This window comes from Equus przewalskii, chromosome 20, assembly GCF_037783145.1.
Source record: "Equus przewalskii isolate Varuska chromosome 20, EquPr2, whole genome shotgun sequence".
Classification (NCBI taxonomy): domain Eukaryota; kingdom Metazoa; phylum Chordata; class Mammalia; order Perissodactyla; family Equidae; genus Equus; species Equus przewalskii.
The window spans coordinates 26,803,158-26,830,275 of NC_091850.1; the positions used below are offsets into that span (position 1 = coordinate 26,803,158).

At 42.9% G+C, this 27,118-nt stretch overlaps 1 long non-coding RNA gene across 3 annotated transcripts in view; it reads left to right on the top strand.

Annotated features, from left to right (window-relative positions):
• The window catches only part of LOC139077832 (uncharacterized), a 216,045-nt gene that overhangs the window by 83,568 nt on the left and 105,359 nt on the right, over positions 1-27,118 (top strand). The window contains exon 6 of one of the 3 annotated variants that reach the window (XR_011530369.1): positions 3,812-6,309. The exons of the other annotated variants lie outside the window; for them this stretch is intronic. This is a non-coding gene — a long non-coding RNA (uncharacterized lncRNA). Of the gene's footprint in view, positions 1-3,811; positions 6,310-27,118 lie in introns of those variants that run through there. 3 annotated transcript variants of the gene reach the window in all.

Sequence of the window (27,118 nt, forward strand, 5' to 3'; positions counted from 1 at the left end):
CCCAAGGCTCCGTTTTTGCTCACTCCTGTGCTCCCAGAGCCAAACACAGTATCTGGCAATAATAGCACTCCGTGAAAACTCTACTGCCTTACCAACTGAAACCCTATCCTTCATGTTAAATCGGAATCTAGTTTGCTGCAAATTAAACCCCCAATAATGAGAAAGCATCAGCAAACTCATTTATATAGTAAGTACATCAGTCTAATAATTATGTTGAGATGCTGTAGACCTTTGCTGTCCAGTACAGTAGCCACTAGCCACGTGTGGCTACTGGGCAAGTGAAATGTGGCTAGTTTGAACTGAATACGCTGTAAGTGTAAAGTGCACACCACATTTTGAAGACTTAGTACCAAAGAATTACTAATTTTTTATATAGACTCCATGTTGAAATATTTTGAATATATTAGGTTAAATAAAATATATTAAAATTAGTTTCACCTGTTTATTTTTCCTCTTTTTAAGGTGGCTACTAGAACATTTAAAATTATGTGGCTCATATTACATTTCTATTCGACAGTGCTGGTCTAGAGAGTTCTCACACACATCCCTAGCTATGATTGGTCTTTCTCAGCTGTCTTTCATGGGTGGTAGTTTTCTTATTCAACTTCTAACTGCATGTTTTTGGGGTAGTGGGCCTGAGTTGGAGTCTGGATACATGAGGGCTCAGTATTGCCTGCTACTTGAGGCTGGGGTGAGGGAAACATGGAAGGGGTAAGATCTGACCCAACCAGAGTCTGGGTCCTACCTGCTGGCCTTATATGTATTCTTCTTGGATCCTAGAGAGGGAGTGTTGCAGTAAAAACCATAACACAGTAACAAATAATCAGAATCCAATACCCGCATCTTTACTGGGGTGTCTCTGCTTTCATGTGGTTGGTTGGTTTCTAGTCTATGGTGTGCCTGAGTAGCACAATTGAATAACTAGCTCAAGTGAATAACTTGGGAATTTTGACTCCAGAGGTGTGTGCTTGAATGTAGGCTGTGCGTTTTTCCAGCCCTTGAACAAGTTACTTAACCTTTCTAAGCCTCGGTTTCCAGCTCTGTAAAATAAGGATAGTGATACCTGACCATGTATCTCTCAGAATTGCTATGAGGAGCAAGACAGAGAGTGTGCAGGCTAGGGTTACGTGGACTAGACTCTGGGATGAGTTCCTGAAATGATGCCAGTTTAACGAGCTGCAGAAGCTTCGACTCTGAGTAACTGAAATATTCCAGAAGGCATCCAGTGGCTGATGACTAGTCTTCTTCCATTTGTTGAATATCTCAGCATATAGTCTGTGGTAGAATATAGACCCAAATACGCGTTATTTCTTAGTTAACTTAAATAAGTGTCTATATAATATATTGGTTACTATGACTATCCCTATGTGTTTGTTCTTAAGGCTGTGCACACATTTTTGTTCTTGAGAACAGCAAAGAGCAAAATGTTATTGGCATCCTCTCCAGAAACAAAAACAGCTGCATTTGTTTGGGACAATTCACAGGCTGCTCCTTCCTACATGTGTGAAGGATGCTGTCGATCGGTCCACCCAACATTGAAGAGGGAGATTAGATTCTCACCACACTCCTCCACCAGCACTCATGCAGCTGCAGGGTATGCCAGATGGATGCTCTACTGTGTCCTGCAACCCATGGCCATGGGCTTGGGCAAAGGGAGCACCACCTGCCTTGGTCTTTCCTCTAACGTACACAGTGCTCACCAGGAGCCCCAGTGGAGGAAAGTCCTGGAATGTCCGGCGCTGATCTCATTCTGACAAGCGCTGCCATGTACAGAAGGATCAGACTGTTAAGGCTGGAAGAGTCTTCAGAGAGTTGAGTGGTTCTCAACTCTGGCTGCCGGGAGAATCTCCTGGGGAGATTTAGAAAATACTCAATGCCTAGACAGCCTTGATCCTGATGTGCTGATTTAATTGAATTGGAACAGGTCCTGGCATTTGGTGCTTTGTAAAAGCTCCTGAGGGCTGAGAACCACTGGTCTAAAATCTGGACTAGAACCACTATCTCAGTTTATTATCCACATAGTTGGAGAGAACATGGGCTTCAGACTCAGATATCTTTGAATTTTGAGTTCTGCCTCATTTACTCACTAATTAAGGACTTGAACAAACTATTGAAATTCTCAATTTCCTTGATGTAAAATGGGAGAAATACCACTTATATCAGAGCATTTGGGGGAAAATTAAGTGTAAACATTTATGTCTGTTTACTCATTGTAAGCAACTTGAGGATAGGGACCATCTGGTAATAAAAATAACATTTAATTGAGCAACTACTATGTGTCAAGCACTGTACTTTACTAGACACAGTAAGTGCAATATTTATACTATCTCACTTAAGCCTCACAAAACAACTATATGTGAGATAAAGAACAATTTCATGCAATGAAGCAAATAAGACGCAGATCAGTTAACCAAGTATGCCTGGATCTCACAAGGTACAGCAAAGCCAGAGTTTGAACTCAGATTTCTGTCTCCAGTGTTCATCATCTTAATCAATGCACTACAATGTCTCTCAGCCTGTGCTAAATGCTGTGTCCCTAACCCCTAGCATGATGCCTGCCACATGGAGAGTACTCAGTAAATATTCAATGAATGGATACAAATGAAAAGATGTAAGTGAAGGAATGAATGAAGTATCCAGCTCATGGTAGATAATCAGTTAATGTTAGTTCTGTTTTCTGTTGATCAGACCTCTCTACTAAAGCTATCAGAAAAAAAGGATTTCTCTTCAACAGAGGCAACATGCAATAAGCAAAATTATAATGTGCCCTATATTATTGCCATAGAAAAGTGAGAAACGAGGCTAGCAACAGATCGAACCCATTCTTTCATGTATTATTAGCCATACTTGAGTATGTTGATAGCCCCAGATCAGAAAAGCAAATATGAATTCATGGCCAAATTATTATTTGGACACTAGCTGTCAGCGTATTTTATGTATTTCCTGCATGTATTCTGAACACAGCTGTGCTAAAACTCTGAGGTAGAGCTGCTCAGAAGAGTTGAAAATACACGATAAGTGGAGTCAGCAAGACTGAGTTCGGGTTTTGGCCATCTACTTACCAGCTGTGAAGCCTTAAGCCCAAGCATCTCTAATGAAGTAATTCATGCCCTGGAGGTTTGGGACATTGTGTTGAAAGATCTCAGAGATGCAGGATAAACACAATGCATTCATTCATTCATTCAGCAAATATTTATTGAATGCCTGGTGTTGTATTACAAATGAAATGAACAAAATAAATAAGGTCCCTGTTCTCATGGAGCCTTAGATGTTTCAAAGAGAGACATATAAATAAGCTCAGATGGGATTAATGCTATTTTTTAAAAAAGATAATGTGAAGTTATTTTTTAAAGCCCAGGTAACATGTTTCTTTTAGAAGGCCGGGTTGGGGCTGGCCCAAGGGCATAGTGGTTAAGTTTCTGCACTCTACTTCAGCGGCCCAGGGTGTACAGGTTCGGATCCCTGGCATGGACCTAACACTGCTTGTCAGGCGATGTTGTGGTGGCAACCCACATAAAATAGAGGAAGGTTAGCACAGATGTTAGCTCAGCAACAAAATTCCTCAAACACGCATAAAAAAATAAAAGGCCTAGTAATGAATTAATCGTCAGTTGCCTACCCAGAATCCACTTTCCCCTTTCTAATGGTGTGTTTTCAACTGTATGTCTACTGTTGCCACACATCACCTCTATAATCAACTCCCGATTGGTTTCAGGTAGCCATGTAACCTAAACAGTCCAATCAGGGTTAACTTTGGGACTTGGGCATGCAATCCTGGTATCAAAGTTATTTTTTCTGCCCTTCCTCTCAGAATCAGAGAATGAAGATGTAAAGACAGGAACTGTTGGAGCCATCTTGCTACTAGGATGAAAAGAGCTTACAAATGAAGCCGACATGAAGAGAAGGGTGCAGATGAGTGGATTCCACTTAGAAGTAAGCTGACTCTGAGGCTTGCCTTATCTCTGAACTTCAAGTTCTAAAAGCTAATAAGTCCCTTTATTGGCTAAGCTGATTTGAATCAGCTCTTCTGTTTCTTGCACCAAACAATTCATAACCGATACAGAATTTGGTTCCAGGAGTGGGGTGCAGTAAAACACAAACTCTAAAATGTAGACCTGTCTGAGCAGGGATGATGATGTGAAGAGCACTGGCTGTTGGGACTCAGGCCTGTGCCTACAAAGCACAACAGGGAAATGGCAGGAAAAATCCAGAATTTTGGATTACAGTAAGATCCTACAAGAAAGAGACGATCTTAAGATGAAGTGACCCATCTGAAGTCAGAGAAGGAAGAAAATATGGTCTTGCTTAAAGTGTCCCTTTCCAGGTATGGACTGCAATCAAAACGACTGAAATCTAACAGTATTGCGAAAACCTTTACTCCAAGTTAAGGTTCACACAAGTAAAGACAGGAAGTAAGACTGGGGCAAAAGATAAGCCTAACCCCTTAGGCCATTCCCAAATACTTCCTACTAAACAGTCCCGAATTGACAAAGCAAACAAGTACAGCTGTGATGGAACCTGAGGGCAGGGAACAAATCATTCCACTGGAAGTTATTGTCAGAAACTGTGCAGAAGCAGAAGCCAATATAAAAGTAGCAGCCACTACACTAAGGCCTTAGGGGATGATAATACAACAGAGGCCTGTTGTTAGATAATGGAAATTCCTAGACTCGAATCCAGTGACCACAGACAGGCTCTCTGTCTATGGTTCCTAGCCTGTGGATGTGACTGGTCAAATACCTTGATGATAACTGACAACTAAGTTTATAAAGGAGCAATATTGCCAAAGAAATCCCAGTCCTGGACAACCAGTCGATGATTGCTCAGCTCCTATGGCAGGCTCAGACTCTTTGAAGTCACACACACAGAAAAGGGGATGCTAAAATTATGCAGCCTCTGGAAGGAGAAACTTCTCCAGATATGTCAACGAACAAAGAAAAGGCCCTGAGAGAAGAAAACCAGAGGCTGCCAGATTGACTGACCAAGCCACTCCTCTGCTGTCAGACCATCGTCAGACGATGCTGCTAAGGAGAAGAAAAAAAAGGCTTTAGTACCAGCATTTCCAAGACAGAGTCCTGGGATTCACACTGATTAGATTGTTTAAGTCATGTTCTCATCCCCAAGTCACGTACCCACCTGAGGGGGATTATGTCTTTTATGTATTGTTATCTAGTGTGTGTCTGTGTTCATGTGTGTGTTTCCGCAAATCTCCTCTTTTATAATTGAGATTTCTCTCATTGCAGTTACCCTGTTCTTTCTCTACTACCGCATATTGTATGTGTTGGTGACTGGTAAATTTGTTGTAGCCATAGTTTACCCAACCATGAAGAGCTACATGCAGACTGAAAGAAGGTTGCATATCACCCAGAAGTCATGAACATGGAATTAGGTGCAGCAATTGGGTGATACCTTGGTTGTCTGTTTTGGGGGACAGAGTATTTTACGTAGGTATGGATGGACATTTTAAAAAATGCATGAACAGGAAGATGGGTGTTTGTAGGTGTTGCATGGTCAAAGGAGTGGACTGTCCAAAACCACTTAATGTGCATCCTAGGATTGAGCAAATGAGTTAATATATTATAGAAAATGGGAGCCAAGTTTCTCATAGTCAAAGAAAGGAGTTATAAATAAGGAAAGGGGGAAGGCTAGAATGAAGTCTGTGATGTTGGATTAGAATAGGAGGTTATCAACATGAACTTACGGGGTTTTTTTTGTTTTGTTGTTGTCGTTGAGGAATATTGGCCCTGAGCTAACATCTGTACCAATTTTCCTCTATTTTGTATGTGGGATGCCATCTCAGCATGGCTTGAAGTGGAGCATGCAATCTTAACCAATATGCCACCAAGCCAGCCCCAAACTTATGGTTTTTAATATGTAGATACATATAGAACTAGACATAGATATATGTCTATATGCCTGTGTGTTCACACATATATTTCCTAGCTCTACCTGCAGAGAGAGCCTAGCAGCAATGACATGCAGTATCAATGAACACCCTAGTTGCTCAGGTCTTGATTTCTGAACACCATTCTCCAGTAAAAGTTACTAGGGTTCCTTGGAGAAATGACTGATTCTAAGTCTGAGGCAGAAAAAGTGTGAAACGAGCATGAAATGTCTTGTGATGCCAGAAATAAAGAAGTACGAAAAAATGAAACGATGGGGATATGTCTAAAGGACACAGGAGACCACTAGACGAAGCTCCCAATAGTCAATCTGGGACAGTTTGAGCAACAAAATAAATAATGCTAGTAATAAATTATAATCATAGAATAAAATAAGAATCCATAAACTATACATCAAACAGATAAATGAGAGAGAAGCAAAAATACAGTAAAATTCTAACTAATAAATGTAGAAGGAATAATGAAGTTAGAAAATCACCATTAGGCAAATACCACAGTAATTGTTCTGGGCAAATTCATCAATAAATGCTCAAATTAGTGGACAAAAGTATGAGAAACATGATACTTAAATAAGCTCAAAGTATCTCCCCCAAAGTTTTTATTAATTAAAAAGTGGAAAATAGTAACGTTATAATAGAGAAACTTGGCAGGCACCACCTTACTTTAGTGATCAACGTTTTCATCACTGAAATGGTCCACATCATCATATGTCTCTGGTTATGATACACTAAAATGGATAAAGCTTCCCTCTGTGGTATTCTTTCCCAAAATGTATTACCGGACTTTAAATCATGAGCAAACATCAGGCAAACCCAAACTGAGGGCCATTCTACCAAATAACTGACCAACGTTCTTCAAAAATGTCAAGGTGATGAAAGACAAACTATTCTAGATAAAAGGAAACTAAGGAGACATCACAACTAAATGCAAAGTTGGGTCTTGTATTTGTTCTTGAACCAGAGAAAGGATATTGGTGGACAACTGGTGACATCTGAATAAGGACTACAGATCAGAGAGTACATTGTATCAGAAAGAATTTCCTGATTTTAATCATTGTACAGAGGTTATGTTAGATGTTAACGTTTGGAGAATTTCAGTGAAGAGTACACAAGAAGTCTTTGTACTATATTTGTAACATATTTTCAAGTGAAATCATTTCAATATGGAAGTTTAAAACATTTTAAATTTAAAAATGTGAAAAAAAATCATCCTTTAAAATGTTTCCATGCTCACCCTTTCTTTAAAACCTTTCTTGACCCCCTTAACTCTTGTTATTCAGTATTTCTGTTTACTTCTATGCTATAGTGCTTCCTATTAAGACTCAGTGGTCCATAGACTGGCAGCCTGTGGGCTAAATTGGCCTTCAATCCGTTTTATGTTTGGCTGGCACAAAAGTCCCCCGTCCCAACCTCCCGCAAAGTTGATTTGTTACAGCTCCCCGCTACCCCTAATGTTGCAGACATCGGGCTGGCTTTACCCATTTATATTACCAGATTTTTCTTTTAGTAATTTAAACATTTCTACCCAAATCTTGAAATCTTGTGTAATGAATTAAGCAAAATCTATTTTCATAGATAACTTGACTTCAGACTCTGTTCGAATAATTGCATTTGCTGATTCACAGGGTCTGAGTTAATGTTCACTTGACTTTTATTACATCATGAAAATAAGTGCTATTTCATTTTTGACTCAGAAATAGCCATTAGTCACCAAATTCCTAACACTGCTCTTTGAGTTTAATGGCAGTTTAGATCAATGGCAAAATACGTGAAAATGAGGAGATTGAGAGAGATTCTGCATTTATTACTCATTTCTCAGAAACCTGATGGGTTCTTGATTTAGGAATTACATCACCTTTTCCAGAGTCTTCCTCCAGCTCATAATCCAATCACCTGGGAAGCTTTTAAAATACTGATGCTTAGATGCTACTCTCAGAGATTCAGATTGAATTCCTGTACACCATGACCTAGGCACTCATATTTTATTTTAAGATTCCCAAATGATTCTGATGTGCACATAGGTCTGAGAATCACTTATGTCTTCTGGTTATGTTTGAGGTGATTGAACACCCCTTTTCACAGGGGAAGGCATGTAACTGGAACTTCGGTGACTTGACAAAGTTTACCCAGTTCAATACCTCTTGATATGTAGCTCTGGTCACTGAGAAGAAATTGTACATTACAAATTCCTGGGGAGCTTTTTAAGCATGCACATTCCAGGGTCACACCCTCATCGTTGCTGATTCGGTATTTTTACTGCACACCATGCTAATTACCTGTTAGCCACTTCATGGAAGGATGACCTATGGCTTTTTCTTGTTCAAAGTTTTATTTCTGAATCACTTGTCCTGACACATTCATTCCTCCCACCACTTTGCCTCTTTTTAATCCCACCAAATTCCAAACTTATTGCTCATACTTCAGTTTTCATCTTCAACTTTCCCATTGAATTTGACTTCTGGCATTTCCTTTCTCTTGGCTCCTCATTGATCATAGTATGGTCTCCTTCTGTGAATCTGCTTTGGTTTGTCTTGGGAAACTGCCCACATACCTGAGTCCACACTTCCCAGAGACTTCTCTACCTCACTGTCATCTCTCCCATCCTCCATATGATGGATTTACCCATTTGGCTTCCTATATCAGCTGGTTAAAAAGCAACTTAAAACTTAATGGCTTAACACAGCAAACATGATTCTGTGGGATAACTGGATGTTTCTTCTCATCTGTACCCACTGGGCTGGAGTGGGACTCACTCACATCTTTGAGATGTCAACTGGGATGACTGGGACAGCTTGGGGCCTCTCTCCATGTGATCTCCCATCCTCCAATAGGTCAGCCTGGGCTTCTTCAAATGGTGGTGGAAGAGCTCCATGGAAGCAGCAAGAGAGGGCCAGCCCCAATGCGCAAGTGTTCCTTCAAGCCTCTGCTTACATTACATTTGCTGATATCCCACTGGTCAAAGTAAGTCAGATGGCCAAGCCCAAAGTCAATGTGGGAAGCAGCTACCTGAAGGCATGAATCATTGGTGGTCATTACTTCAAAAGTAGACCACAGCCTTCCCCATAATTCCAATTCTTCGTGCCTTTTTCATGAGCAAAATACACTCTCTCCTTCAGAGGACCCCCACAAGTCTCATTCAACAACAGCATCAGACTCAGAACCCAGGGTCCTGTGACTTCTTTCAATTCCAGATGGGGATGGGGCTCCTTGGGTGCAGTTCCTTGGTTGCGGCTCCTCTGGATCCAGAGATCTGTAAATGAAAGAGATGAGTTATATGCTTTGCACACACTCAACAAACAATGAGAGACAAGGACAGGACAATAGCAGTAAATACTTCCATTCAAAAAGGGAATTAAAGGGAGACACATAGCAGGCACTGATTCATACGAATTCTGGGATCCTGCCAGGCACATGTTGCCGAGTCCCCCTGTTCTAAGGGCACGACCCACTTCTGCTCCTTGGGAGTAGCTCACCAATGCATTGTTCTCCATTGCTCTAGGTGCCTGGCTCTTGGCTCTGCCTTCTGAGACTGCCTTCCTTTTTCGTGAGAAATAGCCAGTGTTGGCCCCTGAGTAGCTTTCTGAGTCTGCTTCTTACTTAAAAAAAAAAGTTGGAGGCCCAAAGGCCATTTTGCAATTTGGGAAATCTCAGACCCTTTTACTCCACGCTGGCTATGTTTTTTGTTTGTTTTTAATTAACACTTTATTTTTTAGAGCAGATTTAGGTTCACAGCAAAATTGAGGGAAAGGTTCAGAGGTTTACCCAATATCGCCTGCCCCCACACATGCACAGCCTCCCCCATTATCAACATGCCCCACCAGAGTGGTACATTTGTTACAATGGATAAACCTACATTGTTGTTAACCACCCAAAGTCTGTAGTTTACATTAGGGTTCACTCTTGTTTTTATACATTCTATGATTTTGGACAAATGTATAATGATTCATGTCTATCATTATGGTATCACACAGTGTTTTCACTGCCCCTAAATCCTCTGTGCTCTGCCTATCCATCTCTTCCTGCACCCCACACCTCCCACCCCAATCCCTGGCAACCACTGATCTTTTCACTGTCTCCATAGTTTTGCTTTTTCCAGAATGTTGCTATGTTTTTTCCAGTACAACTCTCTTTAAAACGTTGCAGATATTCCATTAGTTTCACTTAAGTCCACTACATGCTCCAAAACCACATCCCTCATTCTTTTAGTGACTGGGCTCTCTCTACTTTGGGCTTGTCTTGCTGCTGTGGATCAATACCCTTAAGAGTCTTAGGAGCGCTTTTGTCTCCCTGAGATGTTCCACTGGGAACCACCTTGTAAAATCCGAAACCCAAAATTCAAGAACAACTAAGTTTCAAACAAAAGAACAGGAAGAGATTGTTCCTGCAACCATAACGACATAGGGAGAGACCAGGATTTTGCAATGGACAGATCTGGGACACTCAGTTCTTGCTGGATGCTGTGTGAACCAGTTGTACCCTATTAAAGGCACAGAATTGGGCAAATAGCCAGAAATTGGCACTTGTTGTCTGGATGTATATTCCTGAAGTATTTTTTTTACTTAGTATTATTTTGCAAGTATGTTTGCAAGTTACTTTATGGTATTTGTCATATATTATTTTAAATGGTTGGATGGTTCTCCATCAACTTAATATGTCATCATTTACCATTCCCCGGTAGTGCCTTATTTAGGCAGATTTGGTTTTCTGCTGTGAAAATAACTCTGCTGTCACCATCTTTATAAATTTTCACTTTTGAGTTCATTGATTATGATATAATCTTTTAAGAATTGGATCATTGGGTAATAGTATAGAAACATATTTGAGGTAAATGAGCTATGTGGCCGGTGTTTTCTAGAAAAATTGTACCAATTTATAACACTGTCATCAGCCTACCTGTTTCCCTGAAGAATTATCATCATTGAGTTCTGTTGTTTTTCTTTCTTTTTTAGAATTTAGCAGGTGAAATGGCATCTCATGGTTTTAATTTCCATTTAACTTCTAAGTAGAACAATCATTTTTCCTTTTGTTAATTTACCCAAACTAATTTTTCTTGTGTTGTCTGCTCCACTCGTAGAGTATAAAATTAATATTAAGTTCAGCTCCAAATGACAAAAACAAAAAATCCAAACAAGAAAAAATTTAACAGTCACTTTTTTCTTTCTCACATAAAAGAAGTCTGGGGACAGCCCAGGGCTGCCCAAACACTGCAAGTTGTCAGGGACCCAGGCTCTGTAAATTTTATTGCTTTATCATCTTCAGCAACAACTTCTACTTCATGATCTGCATTCCAGTTGGCAGGAAGGAGATGGGGGGTATGGGTGGGATAAGCCACTTCCCTTTAAGGACACTTTCCAGAAGGTTCACACCACTTCTGTTTATATCCCATTACCCAGCACTTAGTTTTATTCACGAGGAAAAAAGGGAGAACAGATATCATGTTAATCTGCAGTCTTTGCCGCTCACAGCCAATCTCCATCTTCCATTAGGGCTGAGTAAGTACCAGCAATGGAAGGAAAAGCTAGGGCAGTTCAGAAGATGGAGTGCATATGAGAAATGAGCAAGACTCGGGCCGGCACAAAGAGATGGATGTGTGGTGATGGGAAAATGTTGCCTGTGGGAAGTCAGGTTCTCTCTGATGCTGGGTCTTTTCCGGTAAGGAACCCTTAGCCCTTCTTAATAGACCTTCCATCTCCTCCTCAAATTCTCAACATTTTTCAAGGCCCAGCTCAGATCTCAGCAACTTCTGCAGCCTTGCCTTAGCAGCCAGGCACTTATTACTCATTTAAAACTAAACACAGAGATGGGTCTTGTTAAGTTATCATTTCTATATGTGTAGTTGACCCAAAGAGATTACAAATTTGTGGAAAGCAGGCCCAGGACCTGACATTTTTCAGCGGCCAGCACTCCCTACTTATCTAGCCTTCCCTGCACTCTTATCTCAATTTAGGAATCCCTGCCTACTCCCAAACATCCCATTTTTGGGAAGCGAGGGTTTAAAAATTCAGTGAATGTAATTTGCTCAAGAGGGTAGCGAGTGTTTACTTAACCCATCAGCTTTCATGTTCTTCATGTAAACAAACGACATGGCACTGGGATTAGAACATTTGGGACTTAGTAATATGATGTTTTTGTCTTGTGGTTTTGTTCTGATTTCCACAAATCCTCTTTATAGATAACCCACAGTTATCAAAGAGTATATTCCTGAAAATTGTTACATCTGGCTTGAAACTATACGTCAGGGATCAAGTAAGTGCATGACAACTTGGAGGATGGTGTCTGATAATCAAGATGTAATCATCTGTTTCATAATAAGGGGATACTCACCCGTTTGTTCACAATATGTAATCTGTACCAAGTGCCTGTTACCTACAAGGACAATGTCAGATAACGTGGGGCAGATACTTCGAGAGATTGGAGATGCATGAGACCAGGATTCTGCTCTCAGGAAGCTTTTAACCTTGTCGGTGACACACACACACACACACATAAATGTTCGTATGCAATGTTTTAACTGTCCGTTTAGCTATTGGAAGGTGGATGAAACCCCATTAGCAGAGAGAAAATCTTGCTATGGGTTGATCAAGCACAAACAACTTTGGCTCAAAGCAGCCCTTGACCTTGCACTGGAGACCCTGTCAGTCCATGACAAGCCACTTCACATGGGGCTCAGGAGCAGCCCTGCCTCTCTCTGCTCTTCTCCTCCAGTGTCTTCTCTGTCTTTCGACCTCTCTGCCCTCCCTCTGGGCCCTTCTGCTTCAGTTCCTGCTTGTACAAAGACATAGGGATGCAAAACTGTCTTTCCTGGTCTAGCTTCAGAGTGAATCATTTATTCATTCAACAATCATTTGGCCAAATATAAAACAAAATAAAATCTCCAATTTCCTCTTGCTACTGTGGACTAATAGCATTACCCCAGTGTGTTATTATGCTAATAAAGATTCTGCCTTTTTTTTTCTGAGGAAGATTTGCCCTGAGCTAACATCCATGCCAATCTTCCTTTATTTTTTTAGTATGTGAGCTGCCAGCACATCATGGCCGCCAACAGTGGTGTAGATGCATGCCTAGGAACCAAACCCAGGCCGCCAAATGGAGCATGAGAACTTAACCACTAGGCCACTGGGGCTGGCCCCAAGATTTTGCCTTTTTTAACCTTTACTAAGTATCAGCTAAATTATCTGCTTTTCTATCCTACTTTTATATGAAACAGAGCTCTAAGAGAGAGAGTTTCATGAAGGAGAACCTGGTCCTGCCATAGGGGGAAGCAATAAGAGTTTAAAGGAGGGGCTGATAAAGTGCCCAAGGAGTTGGGTAGGCATGAATGTCAAGGTCGAGAGGACAGTATGAACCCAGGTCTGATGGCCGGCATCCTGGGTGGGAGGTGGAATTTGCACGGGGCACATGCAGGGCTGAAATTTGGGCCTTTGCAACAATGCCCATTTTTAGGTGGGGCCTGCCGGGTTGACTCTTATGTATTGTGGCTCTTACCCTGGGTATAGACACAGGAAGGGGTGTAAGGAAAAGCAGGTGTGAAAGGTGGGAGAGGGTCAAATTGTTGAGGACCTTAATGCCAGACCAGGAGGCTGAGAGGCAGTGTGGAGCCACGGACAAGTGTGGTCTTGGAATCACATAAAAGAAACACTCAAATTCACACTTCTCTATCAGATATTGACTGTATGAATTTGGGCAAATGACTTACCTCTCGTGTGAAATGAGGATAATAATACTGACATCATATTCAATACATAGGAATGCCTTGTTACTCCACCAAAGTCATTAAACATTTTGTTAAGCACAACACGCTGTAATATGGCTAATGGTCTTATTAAGCAGGCTATAAACTACAACTTGATAAAGTTATAAATGAATTAATACTTTCATAGCTACAAAATTATTCAACAGATCACTCATCCAGATCCAATGGGTCAGCTGGCTCCACTTCCAGAAAGTTCTTGACACTTCTTGAGTTGTCAGGCTGAGGCTTGAAGAAGGAAGAACCCCAGGGATTTCTGAGTCAAGGGATCCAGATGCTTGGGTGTTCCTCTTCTGGGGTTGCCAGCAAGGGAGGCCCCTCAGCCTAAAAATACCTGCATGGGAGCTGGGGTGGGGCAAGGGGAGGAGCAGCAAGAGACGTGTGATGGGAGGAATTTGGGAAAGAAGTGAGAGGATGCCAAGGGAATCTTGCTTTGCTTAGAGATGTGGCTTAAGTCCAGTCCCTTTCCTTCTTGCCTTCTTGTGAGAAGTACAGTTTAAGATTGAGCAGTTACCACCTCCTTCCTCCCCCTCCCAAATCCCATTCTGCTGCCCTCTGGCAATCCCAAAGTGGCAGGAGCAAGCGGGAGAGGAGACGTGGGTGGTGGGGCTGAACACCAGCAGGGTTCCACGGTCCAAATATCGGAGCTGCTCACCCACTGAGGCACCTAGCACCCTCCAGTTCCACACTATATCATGACCACATTTGGGAAAGCCCATCCACCTTCCTCTGTCTCTCCCTCCAGAAACTGGGCTTTGGAGAGTCTTCTGAGCTGGGGGCCCAAGGTTAATGCCGCCCAGCAAACTGAGGTTACATTCGGGAGGCATTTCTGGTTGGCACCTTAGGCATTTACAGCTCCTTGTGTCTAGAAACCCTGAGATACTAAAGGGGTTCCAGGAGGTGGGAAAGAAAGCAGGAACTAAGAGGATTGAAGTGTCCTCACCTACTTCATCACCCAGAGCAAGGCCGGTAGCAACTGTCTACCTTCAGATTGCAAATCTGGATGGTCTCAGCTCATCAGCATGCACATCTTACTGTGTGACAATCAGAAATCAAGCCCTGAGGTCCTTGGGAATGAGAGCTGTGCCTGGAAGACTGAAGGAGAAGAGAAGAAGAAATGAGCCACTGAACGTGGAGGAAGATAGCACTCACTGGCCCATTGAAATGGAGGGCTTTAGATCTTGGGTTTGAAGGCAGTGGATATCAGGATAGGCACAGTCAGTCAAGGGGCTGATGATGGACAGAGGGTGCCCCAGAACAGCCCACATTAGGGGCACCCAAAGTCCCATCAAGGGGTACACGGCCAGGGGTAATTTTATGAGAATCAATTCCAGATCCTAGTTTCCATACATGCTCCTTCCTAAAACTGATCCCCCGAAGACACATTGTGAGCGTCATGCTAGCTCTCCTTCCCTATCTCCCCTTTTGCAAAGGCCCCCACAGCACATATCGAAAGGGAGGCCTACCTCTTATGCATGATGCCTCTCACTACGGTTCACTGCCTCCCAGAGGAAAATCTTCTAGGGCACCAAATAAGCGGTCAACTTGAAATATTGATGTCTGTGTCTCAACTGCATATTTTGTGTTGATTTCAAGTAGGAGGAGACAAAAGATTAAGATTATAGTTTCAAATGAAAGTAAGTTATGGGGTATTCTCTTAAACATTTGCTCAAGCTCATAGGAGAACAATTTCCTTTAGCTTTCGCCTAAAGATTATTGTGTTTTATAAATCCATATTCATTTTCTAATTTGGGTACAACTCTCCTGCTTGCTTCAACTTTTCTGCACATTTAGTGACCCAATAGCTTCTCTTCTTTTTGCTGATAATTTCTACAAAAGTTTGTCTTGCTCTAGCAATAAGCAATATTCAACCATGATACATAAATTAATCTCTAAAAAATGGGCTAGTTTCCTTTTTTATGTTTAATGATTATTTTTGCATTTTATAATTATATTATTTCACCCAATTATGTGAACATAAGTTGTAATGATATAATGTAAATGTAATGATAAGTCAATCTAGATATTAACACGAAGAGTCTTATGGCAACAGGAAATTTTAACTTTTTCACTTGTGAATTAACAATAATCATAATAAACAATCTAAAAAAAGTTAATATATAAAATTTTAGCTTATGTGCATTTTTTGTTGCTGAGAGTTATAGTGAACAATAAAAGATTCCCAAGCTTAAATGTATATCATACTAAAATAAAATTTTGTGGGTAACGTAGATGGAAATATGAGCACAAGGAGGAATAATAAATGATGGAAAATTTCTGGCTATTAAAAAAGAGCTTGTTCATGTGTTTTTTGAATAATGAAGGTGAGTATTCAATACATTTAATTGAGTGATTTAACAATTCTGAAAGTCAATGTGCCAGAAGTTATATATTCCTCAATTATTTAAACTTGTAATAAAAATTTTATATGTTAACTTAGGAATGTGTGAGAGGGATACATAATTTTTCCAAAAATGTTAAGAGGTCCAGAATAAAGTATTGCATAGATCTCTGCTCTAGGAGGTGGGTGGTGACTGCAGAAAGGGAAGGGGCGGGGGGAGAAGATGCCAGCCAACTCTGCAACGTTGCCTGGAGTGGGGTTGTGCCTCATAGTCCTTTCTGGTCTGTCTCTGCCTTGTTGTCAGTGTATCTTGTCTGGCTTTCTAAGAGAATATGAAGCAGCTGGATACTGAGGTGGAACACTTCACTCTCCAGAGTGCTTGCTCAGCTATGACCTGGTGTCACGATGGACTACACCTGTGTATCCTGACTGTAGTGGGCCCTGCTGTTCATCCTGGAGTGGTCACAGCCCTACAAGAGAAACAGCTTGTGGAGTGGGATATGGCAGTGGGGTAACTAATCAGACTCCCTGGAATGTTAACATCTTGGTAAAGCTGCCATTTAAGTAAAAAGATGTGGTATTAAATATTCATGACCAGGGCCGGTCTGGTGGCATACACGCACTCGGCCTTGGTGGCCTGGGTTTTATGGGTTCAGATTCCAGGTGCAGACCTACACGCCACTCTCCAAGCCATGCTGTGGCAGCATCCCACATACAAACTAGAGCAAGATGGGCACAGATGTTAGCTCAGTGACAATCTTCCTCAAGCAAAAAGAGGAAGATTGGCAACAGATGTTAACTCAGGGCCAATCTTCCTCACCAAATAAAAAAAAATTCATGATGGAATGTGTAGGAGAGACAGGTTATCCTATTAGCTTTCATAGCCTAGAGCCCTAGGAGACTGTTGACCTTAAACAGATAAACAGCCAGTTATTTCTCCAACAAAAATTGGTTTATTCGCAATCAGCAAAGAATTGCAGTTGGAGGTCTGCAACCGTGGGGAGCCAAGTGCAAGTCCCTGGCAGCAAGAGAGGAGAAACTCTTTTAGAGAGGGGAAGAGGAAGTTGGGAGGGCTATTGTAAACAGAGTCCGTTGGAGGAATTGAGAGTTTGAAGTGTAGTGGCTTTCCATTGGCTGAGTTGTGACCATCTCTCATTGCCTGACCTTCTTGCTGGTCAGGAAGAGGAAGTCTTTCTTCTTCCTGTTGGGCTCTGCTATCAACATAGGCCATGAGAACCCCAAATTTTGGCCTCCTGACTGCAATTTAGTGAGGTTTTTGCTTATTAATTTGATGAGACTGAGTACAGGTTCTAAGCTTCTCCATGCTCAGGCCCCCAGCGTCGATGGGGCTCTCAGTCCCCCTGTGGTGGTGATGGCTCACCCCTCTACTCGACCTCATCTACTATCTGCTAGTGCTGCCTGCTCTGTCCATTTCATCCTCCCATCCTTAGCTCCCCAGTCTCACCATGTGCTCAGGAGGTCTGCCAGCAAAGGCTGCTTGGGCAGAAGGTACACTGGGTTCTCTGGGTCTAGGAAAATGCCAGCCCTTTTAGAAGTCAGTTTCCCAGAGGCTCCAGAAGTTACTTTCTATGGTGTGTCCATACCTAACAGGGGAAAAAAAACAATAAATTTGTGAAGAATTGACAAGACAAAGGGGTTTGGGCTAAGGGTAGTAAATGGTGAAGAAGTAACTAGGAAGATAGGGGTTAGTTTGACAAGGTTGGTTTGAAGAAGATTCCTCTGGTGACTTCTTGGGCTGCTAAGAGTTTGTCTTCAACAAAGGGAGAATTTATTTTGTGCCTTTAGTCAGAAAAGGGGGAGCTTTTTTCTTTTGTGCCTGCTTGCCAATAAACATTTGCACTTTCAGCAGAATTTGATCTAAGACTTGCTGCCGTGGTAACGTGCACCTGTTAGTGAGGTTGTCAGGGACTGCTCCACCTCTGATTGCCAGAGGATGCTCTTGTCTGCCAGAAACCCTGACAGTTGCCTAACTACCCCATTGCTGACGGTAGCCCGAAACTGCCCATGTCGCATGACTGATACGTAGCTTATCCTAGGCCTCTGGCTCCCTAATTAGCATGGTGCACCGCCTCTCAGTAAGAGGAGATGGCACATAAGCAAGCAGGGTGTTAATGCAAGGCAGGGTTTTTAGGCAAAAGTCATAGCTGGGGACAGTAGTGTTTTAAGAGGAAAGCTTCCGGGGCCTGCTGGGTGGTGCAGGGGTTAAGTGCGCACGTTCCGCTTCTCAGCGGCCCAGGGTTCACGTGTTTGGATTCCAGGTGCAGACATGGCACAGCTTGGCAAAAAGCCGTGCTGTGGTAGGTGTCCCACGTATAAAATAGAGGAAGATGGGCATGGATGTCAGCTCAGGGCCAGTCTTCCTCAGCAAAAAGAAGAAGATTGGCAGTAGTTAGCTCAGGGCTAATCTTCCTCAAAAAAAAAAAAAAAAAGGAGGAAGGCTTCCTTGGAGTCAGAAAAGGAGGAGGTGATGGCATGAACATGGTGGGTGCCATTTTGGGTAAGTTTAGAGTCAGAAGCAGAGCACATTTGGCCTGGTGGATTGTGTGTCTTTGGTGATACAGGAATCAAGGACTTGGGTTGCAAGTAAAAGAGATGGGGTTGGCAGAGGGCTTTAGTTCAGGGGTGATGGGGACCAAGTTCCTTTTGTTTCTCCCACTAATACCCTTATTTGAAGTGGGACTGTCCCAGACCAGGAGAATGGAGCTTCTCTGAAGGGAGGTCTAGGAGGCTGAGTGTGACTATAGGGTCAAAGCAGGGCATTTGTCCCAACCCCTGATGACTACCAAGATGTCAAGGTCATGCAACAGGAGCCTGGGAGACCTGCCTCTCCTTCTAATGATCAGTGAGAAGAGGAAGAAAGCACAGCCTGAGGGACCAAGTAGCCAGAGACCTGCGCTCAGTAGAACCCAGCCGGTCTGGAAGGGGAAGTCGATGGGGCGCTTTCCCGTCCCTTCCCAAAGCACATGGGAGAGTTCAGAAGCTCATGGTGAATTTTAAGATTCCCTGAGGTCAAAGAGTAGGACAGTTAGCTTTGGAGGAAGTGAAATGACTCTGTCTTCTGTTCTTCTGCAAGAGCTCATGAATATTTCAAGGCAGTGGTAAGGAAGTGTGCTCTGTAAGACAGGCCAGCTTGGAGCAGGGACATCCTGGTGGGTTGCCATGGGACTGAGTTCTCCCTGCATCATACTCCTTAGTGTCTCTGGCACTGATCCCACATGGCTCTCATGGAGCCGCCCTCCTTTTCAGCCAAAGGGATAAATGTCTGCCATAGAAAGGCCCTGGAGGGACTTCAAAACTCAGGCGGAGACAAGGAGTCAGGAAGAACTCCTTCTTAGGCATTAGCATTGTACTGAGAGGACAAAGGAGGGGGCACTGCCAAAGGGAAGGGGAGAGCTTGGGAAAGTGGGGTGGCTGGCTTGGGAATCCCATGAACCTGCTGGTCCTCACTCCTGCCTGCCTGTGCCATGGCCGTGGGGCTCCCCTCCCCCCTCGCTGGAGACAGTCTCTTTCCTAAGGACGAAATCTGCTTTATAAGCAGCCCTTCTCCGTGAGCTCACCTTTGATCTACATTTGTTGATTCTCATTTGGAGGAGTAGATGTCAAGAGCCCTCAAGTGCAGCAGATGCCCACCTCCAGCTGGAGCTAACTTTATGCGCAAGGCAAGTCAGGTTCCTCGGTCAGAGAGATAATATAGTCAAATTGTCTGGACTTTGCCTCCAAAAGCAGCTGTCAGGGTGTTATTTTTGTATCCTGTAACACTAAGAAAATACCTTTGAGGCACTGTAAGTGCACAAAACACCACACTGCTTCTCTTTCAAGAGCAGCTGTGCGAAGATCCTGGCACCAACACCCAGTTACCCAACAGAAGAGCTGGTTGCTGCTCCGCAAGGGTCCCCCTGCCCCCCCTCACCACGTGGAAGACTGTCTTAGGTGAAGCTAAAGGAAAGAATGTCTGTCCAATATAATTGAACTTCAGGCTATCAAGTTTTTGTAGAGTTTTCAGCATACGGTACCCAGCTTTATAGGGTATGTTAATAGTAACTCAGTCGTAAACTAATTTGAGAAATACTGGCAGCCAAATCAAGGTCTTGAGTGGGACAAGGGAGTGGATGTTGATCTTAATAAACCCCTCATTCATCTTCAGCAATATTCCCCAGAATACAGAGTTAGGCAACAGGCTGCGTGGCTACAAATCCCACTCAACTAGTCAACGCCCCAGCGACTTAGTCTGTCACTCCCAGAGGTCAGTGTGGTCTGATAGCTTTTGGTCACCCAGACAAAATTAAGCATCTTATTTCATTAACATAGATGTCCTTGTTTTTTTGGAAAGTATCGCTCCTTTTTATTTTCCCAAAAACATGTACCTGAGGGTAAGAGAAATGGGGTGAAAAAGGTCTTTGAGTGTGTGTGAGGGCTCTGTGTGCGTGTGTGGACTGGGGAGAAGAGGAGGGGATGCTGGGAGGAGGAGTTACTATCTATAAAGACAGAGCATTGCGAATCCACTCATCCATTTAGCAAGCCAAGACTGAGCACCCACAGAAGGGCTGGGATCTAGAAATGAGATAAACTGAGATAATAGTAATAGTGATAATACAACACTGTCTATAACTAAACTCCATTCCAAACTGAAATCATCTGAGTGTTTGTGTTCCCCCAAAATTCATATGTTGAAACCTAACCCCCAAGGTGATGGTATCAGGAGGTGGGGCTATTGGGGGATGAGTAAGTCATGTGAACAGAGCCTCATGAATGGGATTAGTGCCCTTATAAAAGAGACCCCAGAGAGCTCCCTTGTCCCTTTCGCCGTGTGAGGACACAGTGAGAAGACAGCTGTCAATGGGGAACCCGACTCCCACCAGACATGGAATCGGCCAGCCCCATGATCTTCAGTTTCCCAGAACTATGAGAAATAAATTTCTGTTGTTTTTAAGCCACCCACTTTATGGTAGTTTTGTTATAGTAGCCTGAATGGACTGAGACACAAGTCTTTATATGTTTGGGAAATGTGTAATCTGGTGTAGAACAATGTATACCCAATTAACAGTAAAACACAGGAGAATATTATTAATATTTTAAGAAAAAAAAAATTAAAGAGCTGTGGAATTGCAAAGGCGGGAGACACCAATTCTGAAGTTGGAGGAGGGAGATAGGCAAAGCTTGCTGGAGAAGAGCATTTGTGTTAGCAGCCCCCAAGCACACCCAGCTTCCACTCAAAGGGACGGTGGCATGGCAGTGGCTGTCATTCCTCAGCTGATCACTTAGGATGCTGTGGCACATATTTGGATGAGCACTCTCAGCCTCTATTCTATCTTCATTTTATTTGGAGATGTTGGGGAGCTGAAAACGACCTTTCTGAGGCCTCCTTGCAGCTAGAGCTCTGCTTGAGAATTAGACTCCACCAGGGAGCTGCCCTTGCACTGGGTTTGGAAGGCGGACTCGTTGGCTGTCGTGGCCAACAAGTCAATCCAACAGATGGGAGTGTTGCAACAGCTGGCCTCCAGGTTCCACCTTCATGCGGTGAGGTAGTTGAGGCAGCAGTAGTGGCAACCACAAAGCAGCAGCAGCAGCTTGCTCTCTGGATGCTACTGACGGTTTGATCTTAAAACCTCAAGTCTAGGGGCTGGCCCCATGGCCTAGTGGTTAAAGTTCCACATGCTCCACTTTGGTGGCCCAGGTTCGCAGGTTCAGATCCCAGGTGCGGACCTACTCTAGTCATCAGCCATGCTGTGGAGGCATCCCACAGACAAAATAGAGGAAGATTGGCATGGATGTTAGCTCAGAGTGAATCTTCCTCACCAAACCAAACCAACCAACAAACAAAAACACCTCAAGTCCAGTAGCAGCCCCCTAACTTCTGCTCCTGCAGCATTTCCAGCCTGAAATAGTTAAGAGTGAATTGTGTCCTGCACTGAACCCTGAGAAATGGAGATGCCTTGAATGGCCAGTTAACAACTGCAGATAAACAGTAATATAGACAAAGTTACAGCTAACTTGGGCAAGATCACATTCCCTGCATCACATTGTTAGGCTCCTACTAATTGGCCTTAGTTTCACTACCCAGTGTCCTATCATTGATATCCAGCGACCCCATCAGGGCAGAGACTCACCTTAGTGACCGCTTGTTGATTCGTGGCCTCTCTTCCCTTCCTTCACACTGTCTCCTTCTGTATCTGCTCTTTCCACAACTGCTCCTTCTCCGTCTTTTCCTCTGAATTCTCTTTTCTTCTACCCCTACCAAACTACCTAAGTCCTTGGCCCTTTGCACTTCTATCTTTGTGCTCTCTCCCTTGGGGAAACGTATTCATTCTTTCTTTTGTCACTTCTTGATTATCAAGTCTGTGCCAAGTGCTATGGCCAATGTAAAGATGAGTGACAAGACTCATGCTCAAAGAATTTACAGAATTTTCAGTGAGAAAGGCAAGTGAGGTGTACAAAAAGCATACTCTAGTATATTGGGGCCAACCTGGTGGCACAGAGGTTAAGTGCGCACGTTCCGCTTCGGCGGCCCAGGGTTAGCTGGTTTGGATCCCGGGTGCAGACTTGGCACCACATGACAAGCCATGCTGTGGTAGGCATCCACATGTAAAGTAGAGGAAGATGAGCTGGATGTTAGCTCAGGGCCAGCCTTCCTCAGCAAAAAGAGGAGGATTGGCAGTAGATGTTAGCTCAGAGGTAATCTTCCTCAAAAAAAAAAGAAAGAAAAAAAGAAAGAAAATCTACAGCAATGAACATTCTCTCTCTTTGTGCCAGTGGATGAGTCTAATCCAGAGTCCAGGTGCTCCCTCCATCCACCTGCTGCAGTTAGGCCACTGGGAGTCGACACAGGACAATAGGTCCCTGAATTAAGAACTCCCAACATCCACATTTTTCATATACCCCAGCCAAAGAGCTTCCTCCTTACTTTACCTTCTACTCTTCTGTAGTTAACCAACCCACTGGTCTGAAGGTTCCACCAACCATCAGCTAATCTTGATGGTTCTGCCTTCAAAATATATCCAGAATATGAACCACTTCTCACCACCTCCTCTGCTACCGCCCCAGTCCACTGCTCACCTTCCACTCTTGACACCCAACAAACACAGCATCCAGAGTGATCCTTTGAAGAATATAAATCGCAGCATTCCACACCTATGTTCTTCCCATTTTACCATGTTCTATAAGGCCTTCCATGAGTGGCCGCCTGCTAGCTTTATGGGGAGCACATAACACTCAACTCTTCTACTTCTATTAATCCCATGCTGGCAAATTTCTTTCTCATGGTAAGACATGCACTTTAATCTTCTTCCCTCTTTCTTCCAACTCTTGCCCATTTACCTTTTTTGAAAAGTATTCTTCCTTCTTCTTTCCTGGTTCCATTTTTGAGCCAAAAGACAAGTTGTATTAAGTCTAATAAACCTAAGAATAGTTCTAGAGATTTAATTACTTGGTGTTTGGAATGAAATTAGATTAAACAAAGAACCAATGTTGGCATCTTCTGGTTTGCCAGAACTTCATGTCTACAGGGTCCTTATTGTTTTTGTGTTTTGTTTACGTAGTAGTATAGAAAAAGGAGTTTTGTTATTTCTTTCCTTTGCAATAAACAATTTTCAACAATATTATTGATTAAGCAGGCATTTATGATGTTACCCTTGGGATATAATCACCAATTATGACATTGTTTCTGTGGAAAAGCCAACTAATTTATGATGCAAGAAAGGAGCACAGGAAGATCTTTGCATTAAAATAGAAGTTATTTCAAAAGCAACATTCATTAACTATCCTTTGTTTTTTCTTTTTTTTTGGTACATTGTTGTGGGGGAGGCCGGGATGAGTCCTGGTCCTCAATGTCAAACAATTCACAATATAAAAGAAGGAGCAAATCAACTGTGCACGCGGACACACACACACACACACACACATCAGGCAGCCACAAATTTCAAATGAGAGCAGGGCCCAAGAAGTCCATATTAGTTAAGATAATAATTATGCCAATGAAAAGTCCTTGCCTCTGAGTCCAGCAGACCATCTTCAGAAGCTGGAGGAAGAGAAAATCTTCAAAGAGCTTAAGTCAGATCAGTTCAAAGGAGGAAACGCTCCTGGGGAATTCACTGTTTCATTTCATAGCACACCTCCTTGTGCTGGTGCCTGGGCCCAGGTAATCTCTAAAAAGGAGGCAGACAGGACATTCATTTTGAGTATTTGCGTCTTCTATAGAGAATCTAGCCACTCGAGGTAAGATGAACATAAAGGGATGGGCTAGGGCCAGGATTTTAGAACTCGAAAATATTTTGCAGCCTGAGAGTGTCTGAAAGCTGACCATGATGACAGCTGACTGTAGGCCTTCGCAGATGCATTCCCCAAGCATTTTCAGACTTAATGAGTCCAGAGCACATCCCGCAGGGCAGGGCAGTCACGTTCTTACCAGATTACGGTAAGGATGTGGGGGAATCAGGGTTGAAGTGAATGAACCAGGAGTGAGCATCTCAGTCTGCATTCTCATAAACACTTTTGCTTCCAGGCGAGGCAGGAAAAGGGGTGGCTTCAAGTATGAGTGTGACTTCAGGGAACAGAGAGGTGATTTTCCCAGTGTATATTTAGTCTCTTCCCTCGTGTTTGCACGTATGCCGTGAAGGCTGCCTTGGCCTGCAAAAACCACGTCTTTGCAGTAGACGTCTGTCATGCCATCTGGCTGCTCAGCACTTTCCCAGTACCCTTCCTCGGTTTGAAAATTTCCAGATTTATGATCCCATTTCCCCAGGAAGGGGCCAAAAACTAATTTTCCCAAATTCCTTTGCAGCTGGTTCGAGGCCTGGGCCCAGCCTCCTCCGACACACCCAAGTAAGCCTTTGATCAGGAGGAGAGCTGGCAGAGCCAGGAGAGCTGGGTAGGAGATTTCTGATGAGGGTGACAGAGAGACACCTGGTCTGCAGAGGCAGAGGTTGCGGTGGTCCCAGGGGCAGTTCCCCCGCAGAGCTGTAACAGCAGTCTCCCCTGGAGCAATAATTAGAACATTGGTCCTAGCTAAGAGCCTCTGAGCCTAATTATCTAGCCCTCCCTGATGTTCTGTGTAAGAACACTGTAGTCCAGTGAATGCGGTAGAGGTAGCCACAGTGAATTCTGTTGTTTGCAACCAAGAACTCTTACTAACACTCCTTGAATATATAAAGGATGCCAAAAAACTCAGTAGTCAAAATGAATATTTTAATGTAATACTTAAGGAAGCATTTAGGTGTTCCAACCATGCCAAAAAAGTATATTTGTGCTTACCTTTATTTTAAAGTCAAAGAAACAGGATCTTAGAGAAATCTAGTAATATACTCAAGCAATTTAGTATACCCAGATTAAAATTAAAACTAAAACCAGGCTTTCTGACTTTTAGTTCAGTGCTTTCTCCACAAAAAAACTGCCTCATTATATGAGGAGGCTTGAGTCATTTTCTTGATGGAATTCAACTAGAGATTCTCAAAAACATAAAAAAGTCTTCTACTAAGTGTCTGTTGGCTTAGGGGCCTCTGTGAGCAGGGCTGGGACGAGGTGAAGAAGTACAAAATTTGAAGGGGTGATGAAAAATTCAGTGATTAAGATGACATCTTAATGCAATATTTTAAAAATTAAGATTAATGAAAAACTCATTAATGAACAGAATATCAAAATTTTAAGTAAAAACAGGAACACTATGACCAATTTTTCCCTTTGTCTCAAGATCTGATATAATTACTGGTCCTGTCTTTAGGGAATTTATACATCTTATTTTAAAATAAATTAATAGCACAGATTAAGCTACCTAATTGCTTCCTCAGATATCCAGAGTCTGAATCTTTTTCCTCCTGCTATGTGAATTTTCTCCGCAGAATACATAGCAGCATCTCTCTGTGAGCATTCTTGAGCCCGTGAATTTGGATTAGATCAGAATATCTGTGCCCAGACCTGTCTGGATCTTGCAGAAATATTAGCTTTGGCTGAATCTCTAAAATAACAGAGTAAAGGAGACCAAATGAAACACAAGGAGACCTAAGATTAAATTTTAATGAATCTCTGGGCTGCTGGCTGTACAACACCTCTAAATAGACACTTTGATAAATCATAATGATGATAATGGCAGTTAACATTTATTTGACACTATGTTCCAGAGACTGTGTTAGAAACTTTAAATAGCTGATGGTTCACGTCACAATCCCTGTGAGGTAGGAACTCATATGAGGAAAAAGTGAGGTTGAAGTCCCTAGTTAACAAGTGGCAGAGGTACAATACAAGCCCAGGTCTGACAAACTCCAAACCTGAAATCTGTCTGCTACACTGTTTCCTTTCAAAAGGGAGTGGATCTGTTCTCTGCCAGAAATCAAGAGGTCTGAGGACTACGGAGATCAGGACTGGACTGCCCCAGCAGGCCAATGGCCGTCATTAGACTGATGGCCTAGAGAAAGCCTCTCCTTCTCCTTATTAAGTGACAGGAGTGGAAGGAGAGAAAGCAGTGACCTTCAAGCCTGAGATGTCTGTCCAATGACGTGGCACTTCTGAATTATCCCTGCCATGTTGTGAACTTTGTCCATCCCCAAACGATAGCTTCATGTACTTTCATGCTTATTATATAAACCTAGGAGTGCTTATGTGAGAAGAATGTCTTCAAAAGTCATCCTAATACAGATGAGGAAACAAAGGCCCAGATAAGTAAAGCAACTTCAATAGTAAAATTGGGACTAGAACCCAGTTTTCCCAATCTCCAGATAAGTCTCCATTCACTGCACCATACAGCCACTCAGAGTGAGTCCTCCACTCTATGGATCCAAAAGACTATGCTTCAACTGGGAGGCTGAGAAGCTGTCCTTGAAAGATTTGGTCATGGGGGCCAGCCCCGTGGCATAGTGGTTAAGTTCAGTGCATTCTGCTTTGGCAGCCTGGGTTCCTGGGTTCAGATCCCAGGCATGGACCTACACCACTCATCAGCCATGCTGTGGCAGCAACCCACAAATAAAGTGGAGGAAGTTTGGCACAGATGTTAGCTAAGGGCTAATCTTCCTCAAGGAAAAAAAGAGGAAGATTGGCAATAGATATTAGCTCAGGGCTAATCTTCCTCATCAAAAACAGAAGAACAAAAAAGATTTGGTCTGTAGACCAGAAATCAAAG